Below are 11,980 nucleotides of genomic sequence, written 5' to 3' on the forward strand. Positions count from 1 at the left end.
CATGTGTCTCTTTTCATGCAGATTACATAAACAAGAGAATATTTGTTTTCGATTTGACTTACAAGATTTAAAATCTGACATTTCAACATTTCTTTAGACATAAGTCTAATTTTCTTGTGATTAGTATTCACTAAGTTACAGTTAATTTTCTGAGGACTATCAGATTGGAGTTCGTTCAGAGGGAGACGACAGATCACGCATCATGTTAGTTTTCTTTATTTTGCAAAAAGCACAACATTTTGTTTTTAGTCTGAGTGTACACAAATAAAAGAAGATATTCTGTAGTTTCAATTGATATATTAATTAGGTCTCTATGACAAAAAATGACAGAGTATTTTAAGTCTGTTTTGTTGCAATGTGAAAAATCCTGCAAAATGCGGCGGCGCATTTCCCGACTCCAGCAAGTTCAGCAGCAGTCAGTTCTCACTACAGTTTTGAAAATTGCTACAGAAGTGGGCGTGGAGTGGAGGGGTATGAGGGGAGACTGACAACACAGCAACAGCTTCCGATTCAGACAGTTTTATTTTGCTCTCATTAAAAGCATCAAAGCTTCCCACAAATGCACGCTGCAAATGACCATTACGTGCAACACAACATACACATGGTTTTTGCTATAATTTAATGCACAAATAAAAACACAGCTGTTCGCATTTTGTTCTCTGCATCGAATACATATATGAACATGCTGTCTTTGATAACTTTTGAGACTTATTTTGCAGCGTTTTTATAAACTACAGTGCGGATGAATTGCGTTTGTGTCAAAGACATATTGAAGAGAACTTGTGCGATGCAGAAACTCTTACAAAGTAAAGACAAACACTCGTTTTTGATCCATTAATCGCTTACTGCATGTCAGAGGAAATCAACGCATGCTGTCATGAATAATCATATATTTTGTCACTTAAATGATATACGCACTGTGTTTACATCCAAACGGGGCTCAGTATTGGCAGGCGCTGTTCGTGTGAGCAATATGATACATGCAAGTATTCTCGTTGCTTCATAACATTAAGGTTGAATAGTTACATTTTAATGATTACTTCTCTGGACCTTGAATGTGGTTCATTGTGTTTTATGGAGAATAAAAAATTCTCTCGGATTTCATCAAAATTATCTTAATTTGTATTCTGAAGATGAATGAAGGTCTTGTGGGTTTGGAACGAATGAGGGTAATTAAGGAAAGAAATTTCATTTTTGAGTGAACTAACCATTAAAAGAGCCATACAGGCACCTAGTGGGTAAACTACGGCATTACAAATGTAAATTATTATTTTTCTGGCCACAAAATTACTCTAATTTGACTTTTTGCACTGGAAATTAAAACCCTTTTCTCTATTTTAAACTTTAATACTACACTAATTGTAATATAAATAATAAAAAATATTAGAAAATAATATTATTTTAAATGGTCATTAATTGGCCTTTTTATTTTTTTGCACAATTAGATTAGTATTTAGTACCAAAAGATCTCCTCAAAATATTAAATAAATACTATTGAACTAAAACCTAGAACATTTATTTAATTGAAAAGCTTAGGATCACAGATTTTTATGGCATCACATCGCACTTCAGCTTCTCATCAAATCTTCTGTACAATCAAATGCTCTCTAGAATCTGAAGTCCCACCCCCTCCTACACTATAAACAGACGCTAAAGCTGCAACTGAAATCTGTCATTTGTTCAAACATTTATTAGTTACTACATGGTGAATGTCACATAGTGCACTATACAGATGGTCTGCTCTGACTCAGGGACACGAGAACACAGAGCGGATCATATCCGTGAACTGCGAGTCAGCATAGACCACAAAGGTATCGAACCCATTTGGATTCTGCACAGAATGCTGTATTTTAAAGCAATATAAAGGAGATTAGGAGGATAAACGGTTAGAGATTAGAAGGAATCAGATGTTTTACTGATTTTAGCGGCTCTGGCTGAGCTGTGATATAAACAAAATGCTATTGGCTATTTTAAAAAAGGGGCGGATATGTTCGATATGTCCCAGCCTGTCTTCCTGTTTCAGTTGAAAGTATGTCAACACATTAAAAAAAAGACTTTTAAAAAATTACCTATCTAAACTTTAATGACCTAAAATGGTAGTGTATATGCATGGTGTAGGCTATAGGCTTATATATGCGCGCAATTATTCAAAGTAGCCTAAGGAACAATACGGTTTGTTTACATGTACTACTAATATGAAAGATAATGAGCAAAAGAAATGCATAACTACATTGTCTTTATCTTCAATATCTTATGTAAAGTGAAAAACAGCTGAGCAGTAATGTTATTCGGGCTATGCTGTTTTAATTGGTCAGCGCTGCACTGGTGAGATTAGTTTGCGCACAAGCGGTAACCTCCCCAAGTTTCTCTTGAAGCCAATACAGAAGTGAATTAACTGCAATACATCGACTGACCGCAAGGGACAGGCCCAAAAGAGAGCAGAATCTCATTGACCTACATGTTAAAATGGCCAACTTTACAGCAGAAAAAAAAAAGTTTACAGCCTGGTAAAAATTGTGTTTTTTGTCTATACAGCTAATTGCGCCCTTCATGAAAACTCTGAGGAGGGTGAATTTTTTATAACTCATCAGTTTAAATTATATTAAGTCTTAAAGTTCTGCATAATTAAGGGCGTGGTCACATGAGTGACAGGTGGATTGCCGCTGCTGTCACTACTAGCTGTTTGTCTGCTGTCTGTGAGCCATCATGTCAAATCAGCTAATTCCAGCTGCTGATTTGGCATCCTTGTTGGATCATCTTGGCATTGGCTAAAAGTTTTGTCCTTCAGATTTACTACAATGACAATGGCTGGAGAATATGCCTCTCAAGACACCACAAAATCCGACAGCACTGCTTGGATATTATAACTAAAACTGCTGCATTATTTTGAAAAATTATACTTTGGACGCAGGTTCATTTGTTTGTCAGTCCAATGTATACGACTGTTCATGATTACTGATTATGAGCAGGGTAGCAAAAATCATCAGTTTAAGGCAGTAACTTGTAAGCACACAGTAAAAGACACTGATATATGTGAAAAAAATCAAACAAAACTTTATTGAACCACTCTAATACACACAAACTAATCTAACGAAAACACACACACATGCATTCATTGATACAGTTACAGGGAAATTGTGATATTGTTAACGAAAGGTGAATGAAGTCCCAAATGTCTAGCGTTGAACTCTTTCTTTGACCGCAACCTGAGAGAATTAACATACTAGCAATTCAACCTTAGTTCGTTTGCTTAATAAAACCTGCACCAGGTCAGCCAGAATGAGGAGATTGTAGTACTTGTGTTTGGATGCTCCTGTGAGTGCGTGTTCCCTTCGTGACGTAAATCTCTGCGGCGCTGATTGGCTGGAGGACGGTCGTTGTTGAGCTCTGAGGGACAGCACTCATATCCTTTGATACATGATAGGATATATGATACATTATATATATATAAAGCACCTACTGGTGATTAATTCATATCATTGGCAGGAATTTTGAGACTGTTTCTGTTAAATAAAGTCAATTCATTGAAGTTTCTGCTGGTTTAAGAGAAACTCTGGAATGTCTTTGAAATGCATAGTTGTGCAGAGAGTGTCCCAGAGAGTGTCCCTGTGTGGGCTTGATGTGATTCGTGTCCGCAAGTCTCAGTTTCCTGTTAAAGTTGTGGATTTACTCCTTATGGTCCAGGTGTTACTTAGCGATCTGGTCTTAAAAGTTTGAGGGTCTCCTTTATCGATCAGCTCTGTTAATACAAAGTCTGGTTTGAAATGAAACAGGCATGAGAGATCAGTCTCCTTCAGCAGTTTAGCTCCATGGGTTCAGTTTTATAGCTCAATAATGGTTCACTGGGGGATCTCTGTGATCTTTGGTGTTGTGTTCATTTGGTGGGCTTCATTCACGGATAATCTCACAAATTCTTCTTGTTTGCTGATTGGCTGCAGTTTGTGATAATCTATGTAAATATGGTTTTAATGCCAACTTTTTAAAGCGTTTTTGTAACACATAAATATAATTTCTTTTTAAACTAGTGCAATCAACGTTAACGTATTCGATTTTTTTTTCCCCCAGTTTAACATGTTAAAAATATTTAATGCAATTAACGCAGCATCCGTTTATGTCATGTTTTGGCTAGCATTACAATAAATGATTATGCTCTTATTCATGCAAATGCTTTTAAACAAGTGAGCCAAAAGAGAAAAAGAGAACAGTATCTTGCGCATGGGCGGCGCGCCAGAATCGAGTCCTCTGTCACGATTGAACAAACAATAACACACACAATAATGCCAAAATATATGTTTTGTCAAGTATCCTCATAAAAGCAGCCTTGAATGAGTTAAATAAATACTTAAACGAAAGTAAAGAGCTGTGAGAAAGTGTGACGCGTGTGAAATCCACGTCGTGCAGCAGCTCTTAAAGTGACAGCAACCATTGCTAAGATAATGAAAGAACAAAGGTAGCAGAGAAAATGACTCACTGCTCTTGACTAAAGAAGCTTTAATAATGATTAATCTATATTTAATTTAAACTATAAATCATGTAGTGCAGACTGTTTGGTAACTTTATTCAATTTCTGTATTTTTCCTATTTGTTAGACATGCAGGAAGGGCACTTTTAAATATGACATTTATGGGTTTATGTGAGGATTGTTCTAAGTTCACTTAGATTAAAAGTTGTTATATTTTTGAAGCCTAATAAAAAAATTTTTAAAAAAGTTTTCAATAGGTTGTTTGCACATGACGTCATTGCTGCCACGCGAAATGCGTCTGGAGGGCAGGGAGTGATTTATCAATATAGGAATCCTATCAAAAACTCAAAACTCAATGTTTTGCGTCATTTATGGTGCTCAAATCTATCAAACCAAGAAACCACAAGGAGCTTTTATCGCTTACGTGATTTATATTGTTTTTTTTTACTTTAAAAGTTGTCGTTTTGTTTTTTGATACTGAAATTAATATGGATACCTGCGTACCTTTTTTTGTTTTTGACTTGGTTAAATATTCACATTCTTCGTGGTATCGTACTTTATCCCACTGCATTTGGTGTTTTCAGTTCAGTTTTGTAGAATTCTGTTCACAATGTTGATCTGGTTACCATAAGAACAGTGTCACGTGCTGCTGCTTCAGCCATCATATGGTAGAAAACGTCCAAATAAATAAGTGTGTTCAACAAGCTGACAGAAGTCGATCCATTTCTTTGTTGGAAGGCTGTAAATGTAACTGTAGTTTTAATATTGTCTTTGTAAATATTCACTTTCCCATATGATCACGGAGGAGAATTGGAGGGTCAACATTCAGCGGACAGACACTGATTGACACACTGTATTTTTTTGTATTTATTTTAACAAATGACCAATAGAAGCTCGTGAACAGTTTTGAAGTGGCTGTGAGAAAGTTATACTCATTCACAAGCCGAGTGAGAGTCATACTCACAAATGTAATGTTAATTATTACACCAAAACAAAATACAAAACTTTCAAAAACACTCAGCAAAGTGATTATTTTATTGAGTAATAGGCAGTGGGTTCAGTCAGTGACATTACATTTGCTATACGGGCGTCACCACCTCAACCTGCTTCCCTTAGTGGTCTTACACGTATAAAAGGCAACAATTGTATTTCACAGTCCAGTTTTTACCCTGAATGATGATGTGAGCGCCTGTTGCAATTCTCGATTCAGCATAAATGACCTACACTGGCGAACATTTTCACAATCATGACAGAAAATCAATAATACTGCCCTAACTTCACTAGCAGAAAGGCAGCGCAATATAAACAAACCCAGACTAGAACTGAACGCGACGTGACAGCAGCTTCATGTTCTCTAAATCTACCTCCTCGATGGCAGGAAAGTCTTTCAATTCAGCGGAAAAATCATTCCTCTTTATAACACGTCCAACATATGTTGTGGTTTTCTGTTTATGGGTCATTCTACAGAAACGTCCACTTTTCTGTCCCTAGACTTTACAGAAATATTACACTTGAAAAACACTTTAGGATTACAATTTTTTTATATATTTTAATATGAAACAATATGTTTATGAACAATTAAACCTTCTTGAGCCATCAATGTGCCAATATTTGTTTTTTAATTAATTCTAAAAATTCCAAGCGCCACAGAAGTGCTTGTCCCCACAGTCATGTACAGAGGGAAAGTACTTTATTTTGAGGTCAGAAACAGGTTTTTCTACCATTTTAATTACAATAATGTATGCATAACTATCAAATATATAATGTAAATAACATAAAAATACCAAATGCCAAATAAATATTATAAAATATATAATGAATGTAGTTGTCCCCTGGTGTTGTGTCACTGGTGTTACCTTTAACAAAAATCTCTTATTTTGAAATAAATAATCACACTGATGACATCACTTGACTTCCTTCTTCCTATTTCCTGAAGATCAGTGAAGAAAGGCCAATGAAAAGTCCACTATCTCTTTTCAATTATCAGAAATTTTAATTAGAAAATCATAAAGCTTTTAGTTGAAGTCACTGGTGTGAGTTACTTTATTGCTAGGGAATTTTAAAAAACTAGAATACAAATGGATTAAACAATTTAATTTAGTGAATATATCATGATTGACAACATGTGGGTTGACACCTTGCAGCAGCCATTTTGTAAAATGCATTTTTCATGAAAAATGTCACTGGTGTTACTGTCACTGGTGTTACCTTTTTATGAAATTGTCACTGGTGTTACCGTCACTGGTGTTACCCATTTATAGATCAACTTTATTTAAAGCTATTCATTTAGTTCTTTTGCATAAAATAGCACTAAGATTACATGATTCTAACTTTTCTTTCTCATTGTTAATCCTCCTTTGGGCAGATATGGCTAAATTAAGGGTATTTGGCTAAATTCAGTGCAGCGACTTTACAGACAGTGTATTTTACAGACAGTTTTAAAATGTTGTTTATGATCTTTTTCTGACTGTTTTCACTAAGTGTCAATGATAAGTCTTTTATTGTACACCAAATGTAAAAATTTTGTCCAATCTACTTAATTATAGTTGAAAAATTAAGGATCTTTGGTCCTATGTATACGTCACTGGAGATTCATTTTGTCACTGGTGTTACTGTTTTTTGTCTGTCACATTAAATAAAATGTGTCATATGTGACATGATAATAATTTTACATCCATTGAATTCTGCTACACTCAAGAATTAAGATTTAAAGGATTGCATCATTACTTTTTTATAACTGTTTTTCCAATATTTTCATTGTTATAGCAAATACATGGTTGCGAAATTGAATTATTATCATTCAATCACACTTTTAACTAACCTGATTAAAATAAAAAAAACACATAATCTCCTTATTTTTTGCATTATCATTATTATTCTGTAACTCTGACTGCATGTGCTGAAAAAATTGAGAAATAATATTTCATAAAAATGAGAGAAGTACCAGAGAAGTAAGGTAACACCAGTGACAAAAAAAGGGGACATGCAGTCTTTAAATAAATGTACAAAAAAATTAAAAAATCATTAAGCTGTCATTTATGTGTATTCATAAATTCAAAGTGTAATATAATAATGTGATCTAAGTTTAAATGTTAGAAAAAGAAATACATTTTAAGACATTTTGTCATACCAAAAGTGGACGTTTCTGTAGAATGACCCTTATATCTTTCTAAACCAGCACAGTACAGACTTTTCCCCATCTTTTCCATTCTAATTTTCACTTCTTTGCCCTCCATCTGGGCAAAGACGTGTCACCAGAACCACGTGATTGCAAACAATCTATTACACTGTAATGTTGAGTGGCTATAAATCATGTTTAAAACTGGGGAAAAATTTCATTTAGACATCAGTAGTATCAGTGATAGTCCTTCATTCATAAAAAGATGCCATTAAACAAGTATTTAAAATATACTGTCATCATGCTGTCATCAGGAGATTAACTGTGAAATGATTATAGTATAAAATAAAAACTTTTAAAAACTTTAGTGTTTTTAATTGTGATTAATCATGATTAATCACAGGAAAAAAGTGTGATTAATCAAGTTTTTTTACTTTTTTCACTTTGAATATTGAGAGAGTGTGATTATGGTTGTACTTATTGTAAAGTGTTAACGTTACCATAAAAATGAATAACAGTTTTCTCTTAATCTTACTAAGCACAAACAGTAAGGTTTCATTTGTTAACATTAGTTAATGTACTGTGAACTATCATGAACTAACAATGAATGGCTATTTTTATTAAACATAAAGATTAATAAATACTGCAGCACATATATTGCTCATTGTTGGTTAATACATTAATGTTAATAAATGAGACCTTATTGTAAAGTGTTACCATTTTTATTTATACTGTTTTTATTTCTATGATCAGTTTGTGGAAAGTAGTTCAGTTAGGAGGTCAAAAGTTGTAGAAGCTCATAAATCATGTACAGTAAGGTCTGAAGAGACTGAAATCATACAGAAGAGAAGTCAGTCAGTTGAGTTAGTAGCAAAACCTTTTACAGTGCTTGAGTATTGTTGTCTTTTACTGCATAGAAAGTTGAACTGAAATGACATTGATTACAAGATAGTGTGTAAAAATCTTGTCTCGTCTCGTGAACTCAATCTCGAGTCTCGTCTCGTCTCGTGAGATACTGGTCTCGTCACACCCCTAACAGACACTAATAACATAATACAAGACAGCTGGGTTCAATGAAGTGATAATGAGTCCGGGAAGTGGGTTATGGGAAATGAAGTCCGAAGTGGTGAGGCAATAGTCCAGGGTGGAGTGCCCTCTGGTGGCTAACCAGGGCACTCCAACTGGTGATCATGACATACTATGGAGTTTTTTTAGTTCTTGGCATGCTTTTAACCTGATTTAACACTTAGCTAATCACTATTACTGTGTAGCTATTCAATGCTAGCATATGTAGCATGTTGGAAGTCCAGTTTGCTAGCATGAGTCAAAAGAGAAACCCCCATGTCTGTACGATGTTCTGATGCAGAGATATAGGTCTTGCTAAACGGTTGCTAGGGTACTGTATTTGGTTGCTAGGGAGTAGCTTGGCAGCTGCCAATGATGATACTGCAAAGGCTGCTTATCAGTATGAATGATATAAACCAACTCTGTCTTTCAGATGTGAAGATATCCCTCTTTTACTTTTGGGTTGCTAAGGTGCTTTAAATGGTTGCTAGGGCATGGCTATGAAGTGTTGAAGGTGATTTGTGATTGGCCGTTTGCTGCCCCGAGTCAAACAAGCTCACCCTCATGTTTCTATGACACTTCTATCCAAAGATATTCCTTTGATCTTTTTGAATGGAAGTCTATGGAACCTGTTGCTAGGGTGCCATAAATGGTTGCTAGGGCGTGGCTTGATAGCTTCACAATGATCCTGAGAGACTGATTGGGTGCCAGTGTGAAATGGGCCCCGCCCCCTTGTCTCTGTGACACTGTGATCCAGAGTTATGTTCAATACAAAATCCCTATGGAATTTCCCATAGTAGGAAAAACGTGTGCAATGGGCCATCCTTCACCATAGTATGTCTATGGGGCAACTTTGGGCAGCTCTTGCACCCCAACTTACACCCCACTGTGAGGTACGGTCTTACAGAGCCTGACAGCCTCTTCAAATGTGGTGATCCACATGTTTCTACAAAATCCTCGTTAGGAGCTATGACTCGTCAAAGTTCGTCGCAATGTTAACGTTTTCACCCAATTTTTCACCCGCTGGACGAATATTGTACACCCGATCGCTTAGAAAAGTCACACCATTCCTCAATAATCCACACAATTTGATGCCTCATTCATGGGTCGATGACAAACGCTGTGGGACTGAAGTATGCAAGAAACACAAGCATGACTAATTAATAATAGTGATAATAACAGACACCAAAATATATATTATAAATAAAAATATAATTAACTCCACTGATCTAAGTCTCTTCTGCTATTTGATCCCAAAATACAGTAAAAAAAAAAAAAAAAACAGTAATATTGTGAAATATTTCTGATTAAAAAAACAAACAAAATATATTTCAATGTGTTTTAAAATGTAAAACAAAAATGTGGAGGTGTTTATCTAGAATATTTGATGAACAGAAAGATTGAATAAGAAATATGAAATAAAAAAGATTTAAAATGGAATGAACTTTAACAGAGATGTGAATCAGGACTAAATTGAGGATTCAATATATTCTTCAAAAACAGGAAATCTTCTAAAACTAATGAATAAATATGATTATTTTTCACTGAAAGACTATTAAAAACATTCATTCAAGATTGAGAGGTAAAATCACAGTAGTAAAAAAGTTCTTCAACAGTTTCAGTAAAGTAAGAAATTGAAAACTCTTCTGGAAAAATCCCACTATGGATTTATCCTAAACAGGATTTTGTATCAAGTCATTTTAATCTTTGAGGAAACAGACAGAAATTTAAAGAAAGCTCAAGATCGCCAAAGTCTACAGCACTGAAAACCACCAACAATACAATAGACATACAACGCTTAAAAACTTGTTGAATCTTGCTGAATTAAAGCATCAGTTTCTTTTAAAAGAGAATCACATTGACCTTTAAATGGTGTAAATATAAAAATAGGCATTAAAATTATAATAAACACAGAATAATAACCAACATTAATATTCAGGGAACACTGATTAGACAAACCCAAAAAACACTGATGTAAATGATGATTTTCACAGGATATCTGGTAAACTGTACTGAGACACTGATGATATATTGAACATGAAGAGTTCAGAAACATTAAAAGATCAGATTCATAATTCCTGATTCTGATGTGTTTTATCTCCATCAGATTCCCTTCAGCTCAATCTGGATCTGAACACAGTGAATAAACTCCTCCGTCTGTCTGAGAGGAACAGAGTGATTACATTCACTAACACAGTCCAGCCGTATCCTGATCATCCAGACAGATTTGATGTGTTTTATCAGGTGTTATGTAGAGAGAGTGTGTGTGGACGCTGTTACTGGGAGATTGAGTGGAGTGAATGTGTACGTATATCAGTGTCATATAAGAGCATCAGCAGGAAGGGACGGGGTAAAGAGTGTGTGTTTGGATCTATTGATCAGTCCTGGAGTTTGTTCTGCTCTTCCTCCAGTTACTCATTCAGACACAATGACATAATTACTAAACTCCCAGTAAAGTCCATCATCAGTAGAATAGGAGTGTATGTGGATCACAGTGCAGGAACTCTGTCCTTCTACAGCGTCTCTGGAGACACAATGAGCCTCATCCACACAGTCCAGACCACATTCACTCAACCACTCTATCCTGGGTTTTGGGTTGGTATTGGATCATCAATGAAACTGTGTTGATGAATCAGAATAGACTGTAGAGAGACTCTACCCATAATGCTTTGAGCTCATGATGAATCAGTAACAGTGAGATGTTATAGAGTCTCTTATTTTCTCTTCATTACATTAATACTACAGCTGAACTTCTGTCAGTGAAATAACATGAAGAATAAATGTGTGCAATGAATCCTCAGATAGACAGTGAGATCAGTGTGTGTATTTGTGTGTGTGTGTGTGTGTGTGTGTGTGTCAGTATCCTATCTTACAGGACTAGAAACACTGTTATGTGAGCTTGGTTGGTCACTTCATGCTTAAACCAGGACCTGTTTTCATCCGGATAATCAATGGAGATGCTTCTGACTCCATCTGTTCATATGTGGAGATTTTCCAAGTTTATCAATGTTTAAACCAATCAGAATCATTCAACCTGATGTAATGTCAGAACTGTTGGAGTTTCTTTGTTCAGTGGTTCATGCTGCTTGTCCTGATCTAGAAAGTATCCTGACATGATAAACCATGTTTTCTACATGAACTGTGGTAATACCATGCTCTGAATTCATCATGTAGTGTTGTGGTGAATAATGTCAGTGTTTTCTTTCTATATCTGTCATGTGATCGTCCCGCTGCTGCTCTCAGTGCTGTAATGAACACAAATAATTAAATATATTAATATATTTCACTTTCATCAGAGCAAAGAGAGTCAATGATGAAGTGTTTCAATAGAGGAC

The sequence above is a fragment of the Megalobrama amblycephala genome, linkage group LG14 (assembly GCF_018812025.1).
Source record: "Megalobrama amblycephala isolate DHTTF-2021 linkage group LG14, ASM1881202v1, whole genome shotgun sequence".
Classification (NCBI taxonomy): Eukaryota; Metazoa; Chordata; class Actinopteri; order Cypriniformes; family Xenocyprididae; genus Megalobrama; species Megalobrama amblycephala.